Source organism: Manis javanica, chromosome 12 (assembly GCF_040802235.1).
Source record: "Manis javanica isolate MJ-LG chromosome 12, MJ_LKY, whole genome shotgun sequence".
Taxonomy (NCBI): Eukaryota; Metazoa; Chordata; class Mammalia; order Pholidota; family Manidae; genus Manis; species Manis javanica.
In genome coordinates, this window is record NC_133167.1 from 80,598,935 (window position 1) to 80,624,816 (window position 25,882).

The 25,882-nt window shown below is 40.7% G+C and overlaps 1 long non-coding RNA gene across 1 annotated transcript; it reads right to left on the bottom strand.

The window, feature by feature from the left end:
* Positions 1-11,386: 11,386 nt before the first annotated feature.
* On the bottom strand, positions 11,387-23,087 carry LOC140844791 (uncharacterized). Its single transcript, XR_012123289.1, has 3 exons — positions 22,759-23,087; positions 22,277-22,333; positions 11,387-12,466 (listed from the first exon to the last, which is right to left on the bottom strand). It is a non-coding gene; the product is annotated as an uncharacterized lncRNA (long non-coding RNA).
* Positions 23,088-25,882: the final 2,795 nt, after the last annotated feature.

Consider the following 25,882-nt stretch of genomic DNA (forward strand, 5'->3'; position numbering starts at 1 on the left):
GTCTCTGAGCCACCGCCCACAGCGAGCAGGAAGACTGTCCCCTCTGCTTCCCTGAGTCCCGTGCCTTCATAAAGGCCTCCACACTAGACCTCGTGTTGCTCTGTCGAGCATCTCTGGTCAAGTGAGCAGGGACTGGGGTTTGTAACCAGGAGCTGGGTTCCGGGTCACAATTCAGGTTCTACTGGGTGTGACATCAGTGACATCACTTCCTGAAGGTTCCATTTCCTGGGCCCCTCCCTGCATTCAGACATGCCCACATGGCCCCTCTGGGCTGCTGACTGCCCATCCCACCTGGCCCCCTTGCCATGCATGACTACACAAATCTCCACCAGAGAGCCCTCCCCTCGCTCTTTGGGTCCCAGGGTCCCAGCTCTGAGGAGATGAGCTTAGCTGAGAGACGAACTTAGCTGAGACCTCTTTTTCTCACCAGTTTCCCTGTCCTGCTGAATCCACAGTGCCTCCCAGGAGCTGCCCAACATCCCAACCCTGCACAGGCAGGGTCATAGCCAGACATTCTTCCCTAGGGACATCCCGCATGCCCTCTAGCTTAATTGAGGTACAGCTGACATGGAAACAATGACACGCACTCCAAGGGAAGGATTGATGATGTGATTATAACGTCCTGACCCATCACCACAGTCAAGATGAGGAATGCCCATCACCCCAACAGTGTCCTCATGCCCCTTTGCAATTCCTCCTTCCCTACCAGCAGCAATCACATCCCCATTCCCAGACTGTGCCTGGTGTTCAGCTCTCTATAGATGACCTTGTATTTTCTAGAGTTTTCTATGCACTCATTTTCATCTGGCTCCTATTACTCAGCATCATCATTTTGAGATGCATGCCTGCCTTGGCATGGATGAACAAGTCATACCTTTTCATTGCTGAAGAGTGATCTTTCTCCTGGGGTACTAGACCATGGTTGGTTTATCCATTCCCCTGATGATGAACTACAATTAAAGCTAGTATGCATTTGTGTGTGTGTTTGCATAAACATGTTTTTATTCCACTTGGATAACCTCCTCAGAGGGAAATCACTGTGTAGGTGTACATAACTTTTAAACACGTAGCCAAGCTATTTTTTACCAACCCCATAAGAATACTCCAGTTGCTCCACATCTTTGTCCACACGTTTACATTCAGGTCTTTAATTTTAGCCACTCTCATGTGCAGTATCTCATGTTTTCCACCTACATTTGTCTTTCACTTCCATTTCCCACATGAGTCATGTTGCTCAGGCTGGTGAGCCTACTGCCTCCACATGTTGACTGACAGCCTGAGCCTAGAGGCCCCATCCTTCCTGGGGTTCCACATGGGAAATTCCTGGGGAACAGCCACACACAACTTCCCAGAGCTGAACCTGGGCCAGCTGAGCATAGAGGGCGGTCACTTTTCACCAGTGCTGAGCACACCCGGACAGGTGGAGGCAGAGTGTCTGACCATCCACGTCACTCTACACTCTGGATTCTCTTCCCAGGCTCAGCATCCTCCTGGTGACCCAGGTGTGCCTGCTTCCGGGAGCACCTTCTTTATGCACTGGAGGACAGGACCAGGCCAGGTGGGGGGAGGCTCCACGCCACAGTTTCTGTGTTGGGAAGGGGACAGAGGCCGGGCCAGGGCCTCCCGTCCTCCTGTGTCCAGCTGCCCATCTGGCCACTAGGCCTCCCCTGAAAGGAGGGGCCGGGGCTGTGTCCATACAATTGGTACCCAGAGGAGCTCTGCACTGGAGTGGAGGATGGGATGCCTGCTCCTGACATCCTTGCCCCTGGAGCAGCAGCTGGGGGCTTCCAAGCTGCTGGTAGCCTTGGACACGTGGCTTCTCTGCAAATCCTGATGAGGGGCAGTCCCCAGAGCCCCTGTGCCTGGGCCCAGAGCAGCGCACCAGGTGCCAGAGGTCCCTACCACCTCCCCGGTACAAGTCGGGTGGGGCAGGTGCGCTTCAGCCCACAGTCAGGGTGGCCAGGCAGCTGTGTGAGCCTGGTTTCCCAGCAGCATCTGTCCAGAGCCTGGTGAGCTTGGGGCACCTGCGTGAGCCTCGTTTCCCAGCAGCATCTGTTCAGAGTCTGGTGTGCTTGGGGCACCTGCACACACCTGGGACGGATGGACTGCTAGGCCCTAGTGACCACCCAGCAGACTCAGGGCTGCTGCTTTGTTTCTGGACCCAGAAGCTCTTCTGTCTCAGGTTGAGGCTGGTGGGCCATGCGGGATGACAGGTGTGACCTGTGCCACTGCCCTGCCAGAGGCCCATCTGCACTCGTGCTCAAACCTCCCTCCCTATGTGGCTGGGGAGCCTGAGGTCATCCCTGGGACCACCTTGCAGGCAGAAGCCGGTGAGGGTGCTGTGGGCAGGGCAAGGGGAAGGAGGGTGTCCTGGGTGTCCTGATTTTACCTCCTGTCACCTGGTCACCTGAGGATGTCAGGAGGGCCCACATCCACTTCCCCAGTCCCAGTCTGGGGCTCCACCTGCAGCATAAGGCCTGGAGACTGTTTCCAGCCTGGAGCCCCCCAAGGGGATGTTATGCTGATCCCGTAACTTCCTTCCAGGCCAGCCCTCCCTACCTGGGGGGTGAACACATCCTGAGAGCCCTGTGGGAGCGTTCTGGGGAGAATCAGAGCCAAGTGCCTTTGCTCAGCTTCCCCAGCCTTTTGTCACAGACGTCAGGCCACTCAGCCAGGAGCCATGAGCAGCACACCAGGAGCCTCACACCAGCCTGGCCTGGGGCTGGACAGCTGCGGGGCACCATGGAGAAATTGGGCTCAGAGAAAGCCCCCCATGGAAGGAGTGCACCTCTTGGAGGTGCTTTGAGAGACCAAGTTCAATGTTTTTGAAAGGGAATTTCTGGAATATGTGGGGCAGCTGTGTCTCATCAAATGGGTCAGTGCTAGACTGGTGCCCTGCAGCCCTGGGATCTACTTGGCTTACATGTGCAGTGGTGGTCAAGATGTGAAGAGACACCTTTGGACCTCTAATCAATAGATTGGGGGTCTGATCATAATCTATAAATGACAGGAAGAAAGGCCCAGTTTCTGTTTGAGCAGCCCTCCGCAGTGTTGCCAAGACGTGCCACCCTGGTGCTTAGAGTGCCCTGCTCTTCCTGAGCACCTTATTGGGGGAGAACAGGTGGAGGACAACCTGCATAGGTCAGGGACCCTTGTGTCAGAGAGTTTGAGGCCTCAGGGTGGTTTGGGGGATACGTGATGTCTGCATGTGGGGCCGAGCTTTGGGAAGAAAGCATGTGCTGGCAGTCCATTCATTGCATCCCACCTGCACAGGGATGAGACCAATCCCCAGGAACCACAGACCTCAGGGGCAGCATCCAGATCACACTGCCCTCAAGGAGGCTATTTCTCTCTTTTTTTTTTTAAGGTATTATTGATATATACTCTTATGAAGGTTTCACTTGAGAAAACACTGTGATTACTATATTCACCGCTGTTGTCTTGCCCCCCCCCCATATTCCATTGCAGTCATCAGTGGGTACATCAGTGAAGTAAGATGCCACAGAGTCACTGTTTGCCTCCTCTGTGCTACACTGTCTTCCCCATGATCCCCACACACCATGTTGGCCAATCTTAATCCCCCACAATCGCCTTCTCCCTCCCTCCTCACCCGCCCTCCCCATCTCGTCCCCTTTGGTAACTGCTGATCCCTTTTTGGAGTCTGTGAGTCTGCTGCTGTTTTGGTCCTTCGCTTTTACTTCGTTGCTTATATTCCACAAATGCGGGAAATCATTTGGTACTCGTCTTTCTCCACCTGGCTTATTTCACTCAGCATAATGTCCTCCATCTCTATCCATGTTGTTGCAGATTGTAGAATTTGTTTTTTTATGGCTGAATGGTACTCCATTGTGTATGTGTACCACCTCTTCTTTATCCATTCATCTACTGATGGACACTTAGGTTGTTAGGTTGTTTCCTTATCTTAGCTGCAATAGTGCTGCAATAAGCATAGGGGCGCATATGTCTTCTTGAATCTGAGAAATTATATTCTTTGGGTGAATTCCTAGGAGTGGAATTCCTGGGTCAAATGATATTTCTATTTTTAATTTTTTTTGAGGAACCTCCATATTGCTTTCCACAATGGTTGAATTAGCTTACATTCCCACCAGAAATGTTCCTCTTTCTCCGCATCCTCGCCAGCATTTGTTGTTCCTAGTCTTTTCGATACTGGCCATCCTAACTGGTATGAGGTGATATCTCATTGTGGTTTTTAATTGCACTTCCCTGATAACTAGTGATGTGGAGCATGTTTTCATGTGCCTGTTGGCCATCTGAACTTTTTCTGTGGAGAATTGTCTGTTCATATCACCTGCCTATTTTTTAATTGGCTTATTTGCTTTTTGGATGTTAAGGAGTGTGAGTTCTTTATGTATTTTGGATGTTAACCCCTTGTCAGATATGTCATTTAGAAACATATTCTCCCATATTGTAGGATGCCTTTTTGTTCTGTTGATGGTGTCCTTTGCTGTACAGAAGCTTTTAAGTTTGATGTAGTCCCATGTGTTCATTTTTGCTTTTGTTTCCCTTGCTCGAGGAGATGCATTCAGGAAAAAGTTGCCCATGTTTTTATATTCAGGAGATTTTTGCCTCTGTTATCTTCTAAGGCTTTTATGGTTTCATGACTTACATTCAGGTCTTTGATCCATTTTGAGTTTACTTTTGTGTATGGGGATAGACAATAATCCAGTTTCATTCTCTTGCATAAACAGTTCTGCCAGCACCAGTTGTTGAAGAGGCTGTCATTTCCCCATTGTCTGTCCATGGCTCCTTTATCATATATTAATTGAGCATATATATGCTTGGGTTTATATCTGAACTCTCTCTTGTCTGTTTGATTGGTCTATGGGTCTGTTCTTGTGCCAGTACCAAATTGTCTTGATTACTGTGGCTTTGCTGTAGAGCTTGAAGTTGGGATCCAAATACACCTGGCTTTATTCTTCCTTCCAAGGATTGCTTTGGCTATTTGGTGTCTTATGTGGGTCTGTATGAATTTTAGAATTATTTTATTTAGTTGATTGAAGAATGCTGTTGGTATTTTGATAGGGATTTCACTGAATCTGTTGATTGCTTTAGGCAGGATGGCCATTTTGACAATATTAATTCTTCCTATCCATGAGCTTGGGATGTATTTCTGTTTCTTAGTGTCCTCTTTAATGTCTTTTAAGAGTGTCTTGTAGTTTTCAGTGTATAGGTCTTTCACTTCCTTCATTAGGTTTATTCCTAGATATTTTATTCTTTTTGATGCAGTTGTGACTGGAATTGTTTTTCTGATGTCTCTTTCTGTTAGTTCATCAATAGTGTATAAGAGTGCAATAGATTTCTGTGTATTAATTTTGTGTCCTGCAACTTTCCTGAATTCAGATATTTGATCTAATAGTTTTGGATTGGACTCTTTAGTTTTTTTATGTACAATATCATGTCATCTGCAAACAGTGACACTGTAACTTCTTCTTTACCAATCTTGATGCCTTTTATTTCTCTGTGTTGTGTGACAGCAGTGTTGTGGACTCCAGAACTATGTTGAATAAAAGTGGAGACAGTGGGCATCCTTTTCTTGTTGCTGATCTTAAAGGAAAGGCTTTCAGCTTCTCGCTGTTAAGTATGATGTTGGCTGTGGGTTTGTCATATATGGCCTTGATTATGTTGTGGTACTTCCCCTCTATACCCATTTTGTTGAGAGTTTTTATTATGAATTATGTTGAATTTTTTTGAATGCTTGTTCCGCGTCTATGGAGGTGATCATGTGGTTTTTGTCCTTTTTGTTGATGTGGTGGATGCTCCTGATGGATTTTCTATTGTTGTACCATCCTTGCATCCCTGAGATGAATCCCACTTGATCATGGTGTATGATCCTCTTGATATATTTTTTAATTCGGTTTGCTAATATTTTGTTGAGTGTTTTTACGTCTATGTTTATCAGGGATGTTGGTCTGTCGTTTTCTTTTTTTGTGTTGTCTTTGCCTGGTTTTTGGTATTAGAGTGATGCTGGCCTCATAGAATGAGTTTGGAATTATTCCTTCCTCTTCTACTTTTTGGAAACATTTAAGGAGGATGGGTATTAGATCTTCACTACATGTTTGATAAAAATCAGTGGTGAAGCCATCTGTTCCAGGTGTTTTGTTCTTAGGTAGTTTTTTGATTACCAGTTAAATTTTGTTGCTGGTAATTGGTCTGTTCAGATCTTCCGTTTCTTTCTGGGTTAGGCTTGGATGGTTGTATTTTTCTAGATATTTGTCTATTTCTTCTAAGTTATCCAGTTTGTTACCATATAATTTTTTGTAGTATTCTATAATAATTATTTGTGGCTCTGTGGTATCCGTAGTGATTTTTCCTTTCTCATTTTTGATTCTGTTTGTGCGTGTACTCTCTCTTTTTTTCTTGATAAGTCTGACTAGGGGTTTATCTATTTTGTTTACCTTCTCGAAGAACCACCTCCTGCTTTCATTGATTCTGTCTGTTGTTTTATTCATCTTGATTTTATTTATTTTTGCTCCAATCTTTTATTATGTCCCTCCTTCTACTGACTTTAGATCTCATTTGTTCTTGTTTTTCCTGTTTCATTAATTGTGAGTTTTGACTGTTCATATGGGATTGCTCTTCATTCCTGAAGTGGGCCTGTATTGCAGTATACTTCCCTGTTACCACTGTGTTCACTGCATCCTACAGATATTGCGGTGTTGAATTATTGTTGTCATTTGTCTCCAAATATTGCTTGATTTCTGTTTTTATTTGCTCATTGGTCCATTGCTTATTTAGAGACATGTTTTTACGTTTCCATGTGTCTGCAGTCCTTTCATTTTCTTTGCGTATTTTATTTCTAGTTTCATACCCTTGTGGTCTGAGAAGCTGGTTGGTGCAATTTCAATGTTTTTGAATTTACTGAGGCTGTTTTTGTGGCCTAGTATATGATCTAATGACATAGAATAGCAACAGCAATAAAATCATGACAATCCTCAAACCAGAGGATTCAGCTAGGTTCAAAGTCTTATGCAGATTAAGTCCATAGCTCATCCGTTCCATCCATACGCAGGCAGGAGCCGAGTGTTCAGAGGAATCATCAGGCGGTAGCTGCAGCCAGGGGGCACATTCAGGCCACAAGGACTATAGAAGAAAATAACCTTAAGACTGATAAGGTATATGTTTTAATGACACCAACATAGGCAAATCTTGTCCATCACTTAGGGTACATGCAAGACAGTGGTCTTGTGATAAAACAGTGGCAGGAATGGGATCTCGTTCTGGTCTAGTATACCAGACTTTCACCACCCTCCCTGTGGGAGTTACAGATGGGTCAATATACAGGGCTACAGGAGGTACATGCACTGGCCATAAAGATAAAACAAAACTTCCCTGCAAGATGCTCTTACCTCCTGGACATTTTGGGTACACTACCGTGACCTTTGGGGGCCATTCAGTTGTTATTCCAGGAATACACAGGAAGCCAGCTTCCAGGCATTTCCCCCAAAGCAGCCAGTAGGGCCAGCCATTGCTGGTCCATGTGTCGAAATGTCCAGGGCCAGGTCCATTCAATAGTGTCTCCAGGGCTTAATGCAGTAGGGGCTGGCAGCAGGATGTTGCTGTGCTGGCCATATCCTGGCTTCAATAACTCTTCTTTGGTTTGGACATACAATTGAACAGGAGAGGCAGCAAGGTGTATGAGCATATCCACAGGGCTCAAAGCTCCTTTACGTGGCTTCTCTTTCAAATGCCACTGCACTGTCCATAGGCGAACTGACCAACCCCATAGAATATTGGTGTCCAACTTCAGGCCGTTTCAACAAACCGTTGTACCTCTCTATTATACCTGCCCCAGTAGGATTATATGGTACATGAAATTTCCACTTTTTTCCTAATTGTTGCACCAATTGTAATGCATATCCAGTAAAGTGGGTGCCTTGATCACTTTCAATCACCTGCACCGGCTACAGGCTGCAAAGAGATGCTCCAGGTCCCTCTTGGTGGTTTGCTGATCTGCACACTGTGCAGGAAAAGCAACCAATACTCCAGTAGCCATCCACACAAGTCATGGCATGCCAATATCCTTCTGATATGGGCAGAGGCCCAATACAGTCTATTTTCTATCTGACAATAAGGGGTCCTGGCCCCCTTACTATTGTCCCATGTTGCTGCGGGACTTGGTGTTAAGTCCCTCTTAGAGCACACAAGGCACTCCTTCCTGGCTCTGCTAAGCCCCACTGACAGGCTACAGCCCACATTGTCTTTTGCCCTGCATACAACAAATGCTGGCTTAGCCATTGGGCCACACCTGAGGTAGGCTTTCCTTCTAGCCAGTACACCTGGGCCAGTGTGTCTGCTTGATCATTCGCTGGGGATGCCAAAGGCAAATGGTCAGTCACATGATCTACAGTAACTGTCTTAGTCTGACCAGAGGCCCATACATCTTACCACAACTCTTGCCCCCAAAGGGGCTGGTGACAAACCATCCAGCTGGCATGATACCATGTCGGTAGCCACAGGGTCAAGCCCCGATAGACGGCCCAGCTGTCAGGGCAGACAACTATAGGGGAAAGCTCCTGAGTGATCATGAGGCATACTGTCCGTAAGTCAGCCCACTGACTGCTCTTCCCCTTTCCATCCTCCATCCATATTGTCTCAGTCTTAGGATAGAAAGCCACAGCCATCCACTTTGGGGGCTGCCCATGACTGGAGCTATCTGTATGCCAAGCATCTTCAGGTATAGGGGCTTTTCCCTCCAGATAAGGAGTCTCGGCTACCAAGGGCTCAAAAGCAAGTTCTTCCTGCTTTCCACTTGTATAGGCCACTGGCTCCAATAAGTGTTGGAGTTCTCCACATAAGGGGCTAGTAGAGAGGGTGCTACTTTAAATATGCACCCCATTTGGCCAGTGTAGGTGTCTGTGCCATGCCACTCCATGGCCTTTAGGTCCACTCTCACACACACCCTTCATTGGGATAGGTGGTTATTACCTTGATCAGAGCTGTTCCAGCAGTGGGCTCCATAGCCATCAAGGCGTGGTACACAGAAGCCAGTTGCTTCTCTATCAAGGTGTACCGGACCTCTGCTCCTTTCCGTAGTTGTGACCAGAATTCAATAGGTTAGCGTGTCTGTTCACGCCACTGCCAAAGACCCCATCCATAACCATCTTCGGTTACATGAACATCTAGTTCACAGGGCCTTGATGAGTCCATTACATTCAAGGCCTGTACAGCCTTGACTGCCTGCTTGGCAGCAGTAAAAGCAGCTGCACATGTCTCATCCCAGTCCCACCTGATGCTCTTTCATACCAAGTGGTGTAAGGGCTTCAGAATTTGTGCCAAGTGCAGAATAAACACTCTCCAGTAGCCCAAAAGACCCCAAAACTCTTGTAATACTGCCACAGTGGTAGGTGTTGGAAAAGCCTGGACCTTGTCTATGACTGCTTCAGGATCAGCTTTAGTTTTACCTGACCAGACGACCCCCAAGAATTTCAAAGACAAACCAGGCCCCTGAACCTTGGTGCTATTCACAGCCCATCCCTTCTCCTGTAGATGTTGTAGCAGTCTAGGAACTGCTCCTTCTAAATCAGAAAGAAAATCAGACATGAGCATAATATCATCAATGTAGTTATATAACCACACTGTTAAAGTCCTGGGATACAAGCCCATGACAGATGGTGGGACTGTGGAAGTATCCCTGTGGAAGGGCAGTGAATGTCCACTGCTGGCCTTCCCATGTGAAGGCAAACTGTTTCTGGCTGTCCTGTGCTATGTCAATAGAGAAGAAAGCATTAGCAAGGTCTACTACACAATGATATGTTCCTGGGAATGTAAAGTAGCTCAACTGCTATGGAAAGCAATATGCAGGTTCCTCAAAAAAGCAAAAATAGAAATACCATTTGACCCAATAATTCCACTCCTAGCAATTTACCCAAAGAAAACAAGATCCCTGATTTGAAAAGACATATGCATCCCTATGTTTACTGCTGCACCATTTACCATAGCCAAGCTATAGAAGCAGACTAAATGTCCTTCAATAGATGAATGAATAAAGAAGAGGTGGTACATATACACAATGATATATTATTTAGCTATAAGAAGAAAACAAATCCTGCAAATTTGCAACAACATGGATGGAGCTAGATGGTATTATGTTCAGTGAAAAAAGCCAGGTGGAGAAAGACAAGAACCAAATGATTTCACTCATTTGTGGAATATAACAACAAAGCAAAACTGAAGGAACAAAACAGCAGCAGACTTACAGAATCCAAGAAGGGACTCGCGGTTACCAAAAGGAAAAGGCTGGGGAGAGTGAATGGGGAGGGTGAGAAAAGAGGATTAAGGGGCATTGTAATCAGCACAAACAATATAGGGAAGGCAGTATAGCAAGGAGAAGACAAGTAACAGCTCTGCAGCATCTCACTACGCTGATAGACAGTGACCGGAATGGAGTTTGGTGGGGTACTTGATAATATGGGTGAATATTGAAACCACAGTGTTGCTCATGTGAAACTTTGATAAGATTGTATATCAATAATACCTTATTTTAAAATAAATAAATAAATACTATACCAAAGAAAAAGAAAAGCGGAACAGAAAAGCAGTAGATTCAAAAACATGGAGAACAGACTACTAGTGGTTACCAAAGTGGAGGGGTTGGGGATTGTGGGTGGGGAGGGAGAAGAGGGTTAAAGTTAAAGGGCACTATAATTCACAACCACAATGTAGGTAGGTCACTGGGACAGTAGTACAACACACAGAATGCTATTAATGACTCTATAACATCTTACTAGGCTGATAGACAAAGACTGCAATGGAGTGCGTGAGGTCTTGGTAATATGGGTGAATGTTGAACCACTGTGTTGTGTATGTGAAACCATCAAAGATTGTGTATTAATGATACTTTAATGAAAAAATATCATGAAGAGGAATTTTATGTCTCTTACTGTAACAACATCTAAAAGAGTGGAGGGCCATACCATGTTCATGTATTAGGAGACTCACCACTATAAAGGTGTCACCATTGCCCCAAATTAACCTTTAGATTCAATTACATCCCACTCAAACTTCCTGTAGGCATTTATGTTGTTGACATTGACAACCTGATTCTAAGGTCCATCACAAAATACAAGGCACCAAGAATAACCAAATGATTTTGAAGGACAAGGAAATCAGAGATCTACTAAAAAAATGGAGTAATTGAGGCAATATAGTATTGGTACAAAGACAGATACACGTACTAATAGATCAGAATAAAGAGCCCCAAAACAGAATCATAAATACACAGTTACCTGACTTATTACCAAAGTAACAATGCTGTGCAGTGGGCAAAGGATAAGTTTATTAAATGGTATGAAGTCATCTGGATACCTACTTAACCCTTTAGTTCATCCTATCCATAAAAATTAGCGCAAGGTGAATTATACAACTACATGTGAAAAATAAAGTAATTGTGCTTCTAGAAGAACAGGATATGATCTAAATAAGCTTGAGAGAGGAAAAGACATGTCAAACTGGTTACAAAAAGCATGAAAAAAATGTGACCAATTAGACTGAAAAAATATGGAGAACTTCTGTACATCAGAAGACATCATTAAGGGATTAAAAGGACAAGCTGCCAAGTAGTATGCACTTGACATACATATATTTCATAAAAATATTCAATAACCAGAAATAAATCTAAAAGCCAGTCTGAAAAATGGCATACAGTCTAATCAAAAACCAGGCAAAAAACCTGAACAGCAAAAAGGCATAAGAGAACTTTTTAAGGCAATAGAAATGTTCTAAAGCTGGGTTGTGACAGTGCTTACCTAATTCTATTTATGAACTAATAATAGCTCAGTTGTACACTTATAATAGGTGAATTCTGTGGTGTGTAAATTATACCTCATAAAATTGTTAAAAATACAATATTATCAAAAGAGAACCCACTTATAAGCAAGGCTAACATTACTGTATTTCTTTTTTTATTTCCTAAGCCACTTAACTTATAGTTAGGCGCACAGAAAGTCTAGAGAAATATTGGTAAAATAAATTGATGAATAAGATAAAGTATCTCCTTTTCTAAAAAAAATGATAGAATAAAGGGTTTCTTCTGAGAAGTGGTAGGTGCATGGATATAAGGAAAGAGGTTGTAGTTATTCACCCTAGCCACTTGGGGAAATTATTTTTCTGAACCATCTAGATATCATTCAGATAAAGTCTACTATAGTATTTTCTGTATTTGAACTTTTAAAAACAATTTTACCATGAGAAAATAACAAATAGACAAAATAGAACATTCTGATTTATATATTTGCCTTTACTAACAAAACATTAAATTCCTTATCAGGAGTAATATTAGATATTTGTATCCATACCATAAGGGGGTTGATATATTTCACTATTATGTATTTCATTTAACATAATTGGTTGTTAAAAATATCTCTTACGTATTCTTTTTCTGGATTATCACTTGTATTTGATGGAATTTTCTTCGGCAGTACAATGTGTTGAAATGAATTTGGAGAACCTGAAGGAAGAAAACAAGCAGTTAAAACTGGGTCTTAAATCTGACTAAAATTTGTATAGTTTTCTTTCTTACGATTCACTTATGCAAATAAGAGTCATCACTATATACCCCATAAAAACTGTGCCTTCAGAAGAACACAGTTTATTTCAAAGCCAAGGCTTAGGTTTTCACATCTCAAGAGTTGTTGACCTTGAAGGGAACCACACCAAAGGGTAAATGGCATCTTAACCCTGAACTTTGTGGTCAATCCAGAGAGGCTTCCTAAGGCTTCCTTCTCTGATTGTTCTGGAACTGTATAAGTTACCGAGAGATAGGATAAGAGGAAGAATGGTCAAGGTTCAACTTTCTTCCACTCTCATTAAGACAATAGGGACTTTAGAGTAAAATACTGAGACACAGAAAATAGTTTACTTTTTAAATTCCGGAGTTTACAAACAGATTCATACCAAACACTAATATTTAGAAATCTTGTATTATCTGGAGGAATGGATGTGTATTTAATCATTCTCAAGAACTTATTTTGATAGTCCAAAAATGTCCCAGATAAATTTCTACTTGTTATGCAAAAGTACCCATAGAGGTACATATAGTCCAAGGTGGTGGACTCCATTATCTGAGTATTAGAATCATATTCTTGTAGAAAGCATTGATAATACTAGCTAAGCACCATGGAAAAGTTTTTTGTTGTTCCTTAAGAAAACAGAATAGACCAAAAAATAATCAAAGATGTATTTCAAGAAAACTTTCCTGTTTGAAACAACAGGCTGGAAAGTACACTGCATTTCAGAATGAAGACGTATTCTACTAAAGTTATTGGATGTCTAAGACAAAGAATCTTATGAGAATATGAGTAAAAATAATAAAATAAAAAAATAATATTGGGCATAAGGGAGAAAAGCTGGCTGGCTTGAGAATATTTTACAATGGTATTCAACATTACAAGACTGAAGAATACATCTAAAAACAACTTCAAGGACTGAGGAATCTTATACCCAGCAAAACTGTCATTCAAATACAGAGGCAAAACACAGATATTTACAAGCAAAAAAATAAAGAAAAATAGTTCACATGTGCCCATCACAAAAAGCAGACAAACTTCTCCCAGTAAAGATATTAACAGAGTTCAAGTAAGAGGCCTAGTTGTGAGGACTAAGTAAATATAGAATAAAGGCTAAAAGCTGTGGGAATCATAGTTATTTAATACAATGCAAATGTTACAGTGATATGGAGAAAATTACATATGTAACAATATCAGGAAGTATACCAGATGAAGGGTAATATATATGCCTACTAATTTAAGTTTCCTTAAATTAATTTCAGTGTGGTTATAAAAATATGACTTAAAGCTAAAAATTAAGAGGTAGAAGTAGAAATATATTATCTAATGGCATAAAGGTATGGAAAAGCAAGATTTAAAATACCCATAGTCATGTAATAAAGAGGAGAGTAGGAGGTGGAAGAAGTAGTAAGATAATAAATATCCTAATTACTCACAGTGAGAAATCACTAGTTACTAATAAAACTAAATCTAATATGTAAAACAGATAAATATTCCAAATTAAGAGAACCCACACAAGACACCCAGAAAATAAACTAAAAAGTCACAGATTCTTACAGTGAAAGACTTTTTGCCAAAAGATTGGAATCAGAAATGTATGAAATAAATAACACTAAAAGAAAAAATCTCAGTCATATCAAAACTATAAGTAGGATGAAATGACTACAAGGAAAATCCCCATAGATCCACAAAATCAAAACCCAACTATTCAGACTTTCAATGGAATACTAAACTCTGACCATAAACTAATACTCATTTTTGAGGACCTACCTAAAATACATCTGTGGTTCACTTTAGAAAAGATGTATTATATAAGAAATCAGGTGATGAATGGAATTTAGGTTGAAATCTATGAGTGCATTCAGGGGTCAAGTTCATTCTATTATAATTTGCCCAATTATGGAAGAGTACACAGAAATAGATAACAATAAGCAATTTCTGGAATCCCCATCTTGCCTCCCTCATCCACTGAATGAGGCTTGTTATGATAAGAAGGGCCAAAGGGAAGCCCCTCACTATCATCTGTGCCATCACCAGAACATTAAGCCAAAAGTCTTCCTGATTCAGAAAGTAGTCCTACCAAAAAAGAATTGTAATATAAAAATGCAAAGATTCTTATTCTTTTCCCATTTTATTTGTTTGATCTATACAAATGATAAATAAGCAACACAGAATGACAATGAGTTGTGTTAAATTTAATCAGATGATAACTGCAATAACAGATATTGTTCCAGATATAGAATCTTTACTGAAGCAAATCATCTCAGGCATTGGAACCTGTATGTAACCGTACACATATGTTACTGATTGAAGAAGGTGCTGTTTCTTTTTATCCAAATAAGCACAGAATTCCAGGAGCAAGTTTGCATTTTCACTTGGGAGAGACAGTAGTGTACCTTCACCTGAGGCAGCATCTTTATCATCTCTGGTTCTGCTTCTACCTGAACCCTAACATCTCACTATCTGTAGAAGATGGAATAACAACAGCCCAATGATGTCCATGTCCTAATCCCAGAACCTATGAATATGTAAGATTACATGGCAAAGAACTAAGGTTGCTAATCAGGTGACCTTAAAATAGGGAAATAGTCCTAGATTACCAAAGTGATCTTAATTTAGTCACAAGAATCCTTTAAAGTAGAAAAGTGGGGCAGAAGAGAGAATTAGAGAGACAACAGTGTGAAAAGAACTTAGCCCAATACTGCTGGCTTTGAAGATAGAGGAAAGGGACCAAGCCAGTAGATGCAAAGAGCCATTAAAATATGGAAAAGATAAGGAAATGGACTGTCTACTACAGCCTACAGTAGGAACACAGCACCACCACCATCTTAATTTTAGTCCATTAAGAACCATTTTCCAGAACTGTAAAATAATAAATTTGTATAATTTAAGCCACTCATGGTAATTTGTTATAGCAAAGATAGGAAATTAATATATCATCTAAGAGGAAATTATCCTGGAATTCTGGGATGCATTCTGAAGACTACATTCATGGCATCATGTCTCTAAGACCTGAAGTAGCAGGTATATTAGATGCCTTGGTAAAAACCAGGTATGGCAGAATTTTTATTAAACACAAACATACACATACAGAATCGACTTTTAATGGTCTAGTGGTCTAGGGCACACTGGAAAATATCCTACATAAATGGCAAGAGGCACATTTGCCAGACCACTCTGGACTTTGGAGGCAATATGTATCACATATAAGGCTGGGCTACTTTGACTGTTTTACTGAACAAACCACAGGCTTCCAGCTCTATGAGATACCAGAATAAAAGACTCCTCAGCTGACTGAGGCTACTGTGTAAGCGCTCTGTTTTCCATTTATGACCGGGAAAGATTATAGTACACTAAAGGACAGTGACAAATGTGAATGTTGAATAGAGCCTGTGATAATCCCCAATCATTGCAAAGGCCCATGATGTTCTAAAGCAAACACATGCCCTTATTGGTAAATGTAGTGCACTGAATGATGTCCCCCCACATGAAATTTTCACTCAGAATCTGTGGATGCAATCTTATTTGGAAAAAGGGTCTTTGCAAGTTGCATTAAGATATGGATCATGCGATAAGACCATTCCAGATTAGGGTGGGCCCAAAATCCAATGACAAGTATCCTACAAGTAAGAAAAGGGGAGAATAGCACAGGGGAGACAGGGATATGAAGACAGGCAGATTAATATTTCTACAAGCTGAGGAATGGACTAATATGGCCACAAGCCAAGGAATGCCAACGATTGCTGGTAGCCTATAGAATCTAGGAGAGAGGCATGGAATAGATTCTCCTACAGAGCCTCCAAAAGGAATCAACACAGCCTTGGTTTTGTATCTCTGGCCTCCAGAATTGTAAGGGAATACATTTCTGGTTTTTTTTTCTTTTTTCAGAGGGCATCTCTCATATTTATTGATCAAATGGTTGTTAACAACAATAAAATTCTATATAGGGGGGTCAATGCCCAATGGACAATCATTAATCCATGTCAAGCCGAATTCTCATCAGTCTCCAATCTTCTGAAGCATAACGAACAAGTTCTTATATGGTGAACGAATTCTTACATAGTGAATAAGTTCTTACATGGTGAACAGTACAAGGGCATTCATCACAGAAACTTTCGGTTTTGATCACGTATTATGAACTATAAACAATCAGGTCAAATATGAATATTCGTTTGATTTTTATACTTGATTTATATGTGGACCCCACATTTCTCCCTTTATTATTATTATTTTGTTTATTTTTAATAAAATGCTGAAGTGGTAGGTAGATGCGAGATAAAGTTAGAAAACAGTGTAGTGTTGTAAGAGAGCAATTGTAGATGATCAGGTGTGTGCCTGTAGACTATGTGCTAATCTGAGCTAGACAAGGGCAATAAAACATCCACGGATGCAGAAGCTTTCTCTCAAAACGGGTGTGTGTGTGTGTGTGTGTGTGAGGTTCTATGCTTCACCACTATTGTTCCCCGATTTCTCACCTGATGGCCCCCCTGCGACTGTGCCTGTCTGAGGTTGTTCCTCCCTTGAGGAATCTTACCCGTCTCTGACTAACCAGTCATCTTCCGGGGCCATACAGGGAAATGTAAAGTTGGTAAGTGAGAGAGAAGCCATATTGTTTGAAAAGGTTAGCTTTTTACTTCTTTGCAGATTTATGCCCTGTGGTTTCTATGCCCAGCACTTGTCTCGAGGTATCTTTACCACCTGGAGGAATTATGATACTCGGTAAATTCGATATGAGGCACGAATTCTATTTAAGGGTTGTAATTAGGAAGGAAGAAGAAAAGCTGTAGAGGTAGCATATGGAAGAAAACATGGGAGGATTGATTACTTCTTTGACATATCTTCTTGTAGAGTACCTTAAGCATGTATAGGTTTTAAAGTACTAACTAACTTGCACACACATATTAACATAATGGGAATATGGTAACATAAACATAGCAAATCTATAATTACCAGCCATCTCCAGTGAAGCCAAGAAAACCATTTAGGCACCCTAGGCGTTTGTGAAAATTAGTCTATGATATGATGGATATTGTCCAACTGTACTTGAACAGTCTGAGAGAAATCAGACAAATTAAAGCAACCCATTTCTGGGATCTGTTCACATCCCAGATGTTCTTTTAACCGTAGATAGTCTATAGTCGTAAGATTTTGGAGTGCTACAACTTGCACCCCTCCCAACTCCTGGTTGAGTTCCAACAGTACAGATCCGGTCAAATTCGTTGTCTAACTATATGCACATGCCAGCCTAGACATCTCCCTCCTCATTCCTATGGCAAGTCCAGGAAACAGTGGGGTGGACGCAACCACAACCGCAGCATCGCCCGGATCCCTGTGGAGGCTTTTTGATGATCATCCCCCAGCACGAGCCCTCCAGAGAGTGCTGATGCCGGAAGCTCCTCCTCAGATCGTATCTTAGTTCATTTTCTGGGTAGCCAAGCTAGGCCTTGATCTTCTGCATAGAAACAAACAGACCCTTTGCCGACACTTTGACATGCCCTCTATACCACTGTGTAGAACTCATGGTAGGTCAGCACACAGGAACTGCTTTTTTTTTTTTTTTATTAAGAGAAAGGCATATTATCAGAAAAGAGTACCTCCATAGCTGATCATCTGACACCCTTTAAGTGATCAACATCAAGGATATTTAAAGCATGTGTTAATCTTTGATTTACCAATAGGTTTATCCTATCAAGGAGTAATCCCCCTTTTCTTTCTTTCTTTCTTTTTTTTTTTTAATCTTTAATCTACACTTACATGAAGAATACTATGTTTGCTATGCTCTCCCCTATATCAGGTTCCCCCTAAAAACCACATTATGGTTACTGTCCATCAACATAGCAAAATGTTGTAGAATCACTACTTGTCCTCTCTGTGTTGTACAGCCCTTCCTCCCCTTTCTCCCTCCCCCCACTATGCATGCTAATCTTAATACCCTCCTTCTTACCCCTCTAATCCGCCCTGCCCACCCATCCTCCCCAGTTCCTTTCCCTTTGGTACCTGTTAGTCCATTTTTTGGTTCTGTAATTCCGTTGCTGTTTTGTTCCTTCAGTTTTTCCTTTGTTCTTGTACTCCTCAGATGAGTGAAATCATATGGTATTTCTCTTTCACCGCTTGGCTTATTTCACTGAGCATAATACCCTCCAGCTCCATCTATGTTCCTGCAAATGGCAGGATTTGCCCTCTTCTTATGGCTGAGTAGTATTCCCTTGTGTATATGTACCACATCTTCTTTATCCATTCATCTACCGATGGACATTTAGGTTGCTTCCAAATCTTGGCTATTGTAAATAGTGCTGTGATAAACATAGGGGTGCATCTGTCTTTCTCAAACTTGATTGCTGCATTCTTAGGGTAAATTGCTAGGAGTGGAATTCCTGGGTGAAATGGTAGGTCTGTTTTGAGCATTTTGATGAACCTCCATACTGCTTTCCACAATGGTTGAACTAAATTTCTGTTGTTTTAAGCCACCAGTTTATAGAGCTTTGATAGGCACCCACAGGGAACGAGTAGAATATATAACTATATTTCTTTTATGAAAAGTTTTGAGCTCACTTCTGGGCTCTAACTGAAGCAAACCTCAGACTATATATGTGTTTTGGTCTGTGACTCTAAATGATCTTGCAACCTGAGCCATTCTTTACAGACTGACATCATCAGGAATTCTGCGGACTACTCCTATGATATCATATGTAATCATATAGAAGTGTTACTATAAGATTGGGCTTGAAAAGATGCTAAAAGCTTTAAGTTGCATAAGCAAGTGATCCATACCCCAGTATCTCTGTTCCTGTCACATTCCCATCACTTCATCAAAACTACATTTACGTAGCCATGGCAATCAGACAACACAAAGAAATAAAAGGCATCCAGATTGGTAAGAAAGAAGTTAAACTGTCAATGTCTGCAGATGACATGATATTGTACATAAAAAACCCTAAAGAACCCACTCCAAAACTACTAGATATAACATCTTAATTCAGCAAAGTTGCAGGATACAAAATGAACACACAGAAATCTGTTGCATTCCTATATAGTAATGATGCATTAGCAGAAAGAGAAATCAGAAAAACAATTCCATTCACAATTGCATCAAAAAGAATAAAATTGCTAGGAATAAACCTAACCATAGAAGTGAAAGACTTGTACTCTGAAAACTACAAGAAACTCATGACAGAAATTAAAGAAGATACCAATAAATGGAAACACATCCCATGCTCATGGATAGGAAGAATTAATATTGTCAAAATGGCCATCCTGCCTCACGCAATCTATAGATTCAATGCAATTGCTATCAAATTACCTACAGCATTCTTCAACGAACTAGAGAAAATCGTTCTGAAATTCATATGGAACCACAAAAGACCTCGAATAGCCAAAGCAATGCTGAGAAGAAAGAATAAAGCTGGGGGAATTATGCTCCCTGACTTCAAGCTCTACTACAAAGCGACAGTAATCAAGACAATTTGGTACTGGAACAAGAACAGAACAATAGACCAATAGAACAGACTAGAGAGCCCAGATATAAACGCACGCATATATGGTCAATTAATATACAATAAATGATCCATGGACATACAATGGGGAAATGACAGCCTCTTCAACAGCTGGTGTTGCCAAAACTGGACACCTACATGCAAGAGACTGAAACTGGATTATTGTCTAACCCATACACAAAAGTAAACTCAAAATGGTTCAAAGACCTGAATGTAAGTCATGAAACCATAAAACTCTTAGAAGAAAACATAGGGAAAAATCTCTTGAATATAAACATGAGCAACTTTTTCCTGAATGCATCTCCTCAAGGGAGTGAAACAAAAGCAAAAATGAACACATGGAACTACATCAAACTAAAAAGCCTCTGTACAGCAAAGGACACCATCAGCAGAACAAAAAGGCATCCTACAGTATGGGAGAATATATTTGTAAACGACATATCCAACAAGGGGTTAACATCCAAAATACATAAAGAACTCACACGTCTCAACAGCCAAAAAGCAAATAACCCAATTAAAAAATGGGCAGAGGATATGAAGAGACAGTTCTCCAAAGAAGAAATTCAGATGGCCAACAGACACATGAAAAGATGCTCCACATCAGGAAAATGCAAACTAAAACAACAATGAGATATCACCTCACACCAGTTAGGATGGCCAGCATCGAAAAGACTAAGAACAACAAATGCTGACAAAGGAAGGATGCGGAGAAAGGGGAACCCTCCTACACTGCTGGTGGGAAGGTAAACTAGTTCAACCATTGTGCAAAGCAATATGGAGGTTCCTCAAAAAACTGAAAAAGGAAATGCCATTTGACCCAGGAATCCCACTCCTAGGAATTTACCCAAAGAATACAAATTCTCAGATTCAAAATGACATATGCACTCCTTTGTTTATCACAGCACTATTTACAATAGCCAAGATACGGAAGCAACCTAATTGTCCATCAGTAGATGAATGGAAAAGGAAGATGTGGTACTTATACACAATGGAATACTATTCAGCCATAAGAAAGAAACAAAGCCTACCATTTGCAACAACATGGATGGAGCTAGAGGGTATTATGCTGAGTGAAATAAGCCAGGCAGAGAAAGACAAATGCCAAATGATTTCCCTCATTTGTGGAGTATAACAATGAAGCAAAACTGAAGGAGCAAAACAGCAGCCGACTCACAGACTCTAAGACTAGTGGTTACCAAAGGGGAAGGGTGTGGGAGGGTGGGTGGGTAGGGAGGGAGGGAGAAGTGGATTGAAGGGTATTATGTTTAGTACACCAGTGTTGGGGGTCACAGGGAAGCAGTGTAACACAGAGAAGGCAAATAGTGAATCTGTGGCATCTTACTACACTGATAGACAGTGACTGCAGTGGGGTATGGGTGGGGACTTGATAATATGGGTGAATGTAGTGACCACATTGTTTTTCATATGAAACATTCATAAGAATGTATGTCAATAATACCTTAAAAAAACAGAGGAACTGAATAGATATTTTCCCATAGAAGACATACAGATGGTTAACAAGCACATGAAAACGTGCTCAACATCACTAATCACAAAAATGCAATCAAATCCACAATATCTATCACCTTACAACCTGTCAGAATGGCTAGTGTCAAAAAAACAAATAAGTGCTGGGCAGGACAAGGAGAAAAGGGAACCATTGTGCACTGTTGGTGGGAATGTAAAGTGGTGCAGCCACTATGGAAAGCAGTAGGGAGATTTCTCAGAAAACTAAAAATATAATACAATAAACCCAGCAATTGTACTTCTGGGTATTGACCAGAAAAAAACCCCACTAATCTGAAAACGTATATGTACTCTTATGTTTATTGCAGCACTACTTACAATAGCCAAGATAGAGAAGCATCGTTAGGTGTTCATTGACGGATGATGGATAAAGATGGTACATGTATACAAATGGAATATTCCTCCGCCATAAAAAAGAATGAAATCTTGCCATTAGCAACAACATGGATGGACCTAAGGGTATTATGCTGAGTGAAATAAGTCAGACAGAGACAGAGAGACAACACCATATGATTTTTCTCTTACATGTAGAATTAAAATAATCACACAAACAAAGATACAAAAGCAGTCACCAAAGGGTAAAGAGGTGAGAGGGTATGCAAAATGGATGAAGGGCATAAGCAGGTACAAACTCCTAATTTATACAATAAATAAGTCAGGAGGATGAAAAGTACAGCAGAGGGAATAGTCAGAAATATTGTAATAACTTTGTATGGTGACAGGCATACTTACCCTGGTGAGCTGTCTGCAGTGTATCGAATTGACAATCACCATGTTGTACACCTGAAACTAACATAATACAGTGTGAACTATTCTTCAATTTCTTAAAAGAATTTTAATAAGTACAATATTCTTCCATTGTAAAAGGTCATTATTTCTGGGGTGCTTTTCTGTGCAAGATACGTGGAGGTACTTCTGTGAGTTGCATGGCAGAGCTACAAGAATGTCTGCCCAAAACCCAAATCAGGGAGGAAGAGAGCTGTCCTTCTGGTTATTAAAATTATCTTCCCCTCTCGTGAGTCACTTCTAATCCCGATGGGCGTCCAAGCACCGCCAAATTCCCAGGGTGACGGCAAAAGGAGCCACAAAGCAGGCAGGGACCCCGGGGTTTTAGGCCAGGTAGGCCACAGTTTGGCAGAAACAAGTACGCTCTGGAAGAAGGAAAAGACCTGCCTCCGCCGGGACCCAGGGTAACTGCGTCTCCGGTGGCTTACCGGGTCCCGACGCGGCCAAGGCCCCCAGCCCCGCAAGCACCAGCTCCACACGAAGCATGCTATCGCCTCCCTGCTGCCGACAACTGGGCGAGCAGCCGGTAAACGGCTCCGCACGCGTGCGGGGTGGCGCGCTCACGCGAGGCCGCACGGCGGCGGGAGCGCCCCCGGTTCATTGGCTGGCAGGCGCGGCCCCCATGCCCCATCCCTGCACCCGCCTCGGTTCGCCCAGTGTCCTGCCCCTGCCTTGTAGTTTCAGTAAACATTTACGGAATTTAATATGATCTGATTTGTACTTAGAAAACCTGTGTACTCAGAGACGCAGGCATCTGCTTGATGGAAAGGGAAAATTTTGTGAACATATAGTAGTGATATCAGTTACAGACAATGTATTTCTGACTATTGAAACATCTTTAGCAGATGGAAAGGAAGCCCTTTAGTATTTTCAAATTTTGAAGTGTCACCTATGACCAATAAATTTTACAATTTTTAATTGCAATCCAAAATAAAGACAAATCTAAGTGAAAAGCATATAAAATATGTAAAAATATATTGTAAAAATAAAAGAAGTTCAGATTGATCAGAGTCTTTGAGAAAAACCTATTCAAAAATCCAAGAAATTACTCTACTATGAGTAAAGTTTTAAGTTACATAGTTCTTTTCCAACTGTAAACTTTCAATGATATTAATTACAGTTGCGAAAATAGAGATGATATGCATGAAAGACATCACATTTTAGTTTATACGAATTCATTCAGATATTTAAACAAATGAATTTTCATTTGGGATTGTTTACAATTTTTAACATATATCTGTTAAAGTAATTGACCAACTTCAGAGAACTGACATACCCATCTTCAAAATTTATTTTCCTTTAATAATAAAAAGCCATTGTGTACAATTTGGCAGAGGTTTGAAATATCAGTGAGATCTGTAAAAGTCTGACTAGTAGTTTTATTTTTTTAAGTATAGTATTTTAATTAACAAGTAGCTGAGTATTTAGGAAGTTTCTGGGCGACAATATAATTTCAAGTATTTTATTCATTGCAAATGTTATATCTGTATGTGTATATATACACAAACCAAAATTTCTTGAAAAACTAATGAAATTCAGTTAATAAACCTATTATTAAACTTTATTATGAAAGGTTATGAAAAATTTTAAGTGTTTAAAATTTGACCATTCATACCATTTCTTCCATAGCAAAAAGTCACTTTTTAATAAGGCTGGGATAACTCTCAGACACCACACTAGTTCTTTTGCATTATAAGAAAACCTTTTCTTCCCTTCTTTCTCCAGCCTAATTTCTTTGAAAATATTAGTGTCAACACAGACATGATCCAGCACACCTTAGTAAATGTAAACATTCTAAATTATATTAATAGCAAGCTTTGAAGTTTCAGATTTTAGACTTAAAGTGCTCATGAGATTCTCAAGTGGTTTTTGATAGCTCGGTTGATTGAAGATATCATTACTCCTGCTTTACTATAAGCCATGAATCAACAGCATGTCTGATTAGTTCTATTAAATACTTCGTACCTTAAAGTTTAATTTATTTAAAAGAATGCTATTGTAAAAGGATGCCATGCTTTTTAACATAATTCATAATAGAAATTCTATTATTAAATTAACTCATACTATTCATTATCCAGACCGATCCATAGAATCTATTACCCATAGAATCCACAGAATCTTTTATCCATAGAATGATCATAAAATTGGAAGAACTGTGTGTGAATACATGTACATACCTTTAATGTATTTTGTACTTTCAAAATAATATGATGTCCTAATTGTGGGTTTTGTGCATTCTTCTGAAGACAGATTATTCTTTTATTTGTGTGGTCAATGAGATAGATGACATTGTAGCATATTATGATTATTAAAACATGCAAGATGAAAAAAATTAGATATTATTGGCAGCTAATTAGCTTTCATAGGCCTTAGATAATCACATGTTCAACCAGAAACTACATTAATGATAACTAAGGTCAAAATTCAGAATTACATTTAAGCACATAAATGACAAACTTAAACCAATAGGTAATATGGGAATCATTACAGTAACATATTCAAAATAACATAATCCATATTAGGTGCAATAACTGCACAGATGACTGAATAAGACTCATTCAGTGATGGAAATGGAAATGTTATTCTAAATTCTCTGGTTTTACTGCATTTCTCATATTTCTTAATTCCCACTCTTCCCACAATTTCTGTTTTTCTGGGTTAATAACATTTGTTTTGTGGTATTGTTTTATTCATAGTTGCAGCAGGAAGAAAGTCTTTTCAAGAAAATATCAGGGAAAAAAAAACGATCAGTTCAGTTCCCTGAACACATCTGCAAAAGGAAGGGTAAAAGCATCAAGCAAGTGAACTGTATAGAGGAGGTGCAGGTGCAGGGCGAGCAGGAGTTGTTTCCCTGAGACGATACTTTCAGTTGTGGTGGAGGTGGCCTGTGAGGGGAAAAAGACAGTTAATCGGGTGTTCTGACTGAATGAAATGATGCTACATTCGTTACAACCTGACATGATGCCACACATAATATCGCTGGCGATTCTTAAGAGTATATTATGTTCTGAGATGATTCTTAATCTGATATGCAATGAGTAAAGGATGCAACCAGAGTCTACAATGGAGTAACTACCTTACATTAATGCTGTCTTACAATCAACAGTGCTGTATGAAGGTTCTGGTTTATGTTTTTAAAAACGCTAGTGCACAAAATTGAAAAGATGAGTTAGAAAAGGCAAGTGAGGACACAGGTGAATAAGCACCACTCTCAAGTTTGCAGAATTTAAGGGCAGCAAATTACGGCTAAATGTAAAGCTAGCTCTCTGTCTGCATACACGCACCTGAAATAGCAGCTCCTTCAAATAAAATATCTACTCCGAGAACTGACCCTGCTTTGACTTCTACACCTGTCCTCAATCCTGACACTTTGACCAGCGCACACCCTTCCTTAACTTCTCCATCCAATTCTAAAAACCTCCACTACAGAAACACACTAGAAGACCTGTTGAATATCTTACAATTTATATCTTCCTCTCTTAATCTGCAGTTGAATTGCCATGCACTCTTATCACATAATAAAGATTATACATGAGGACACTCATGTATTTC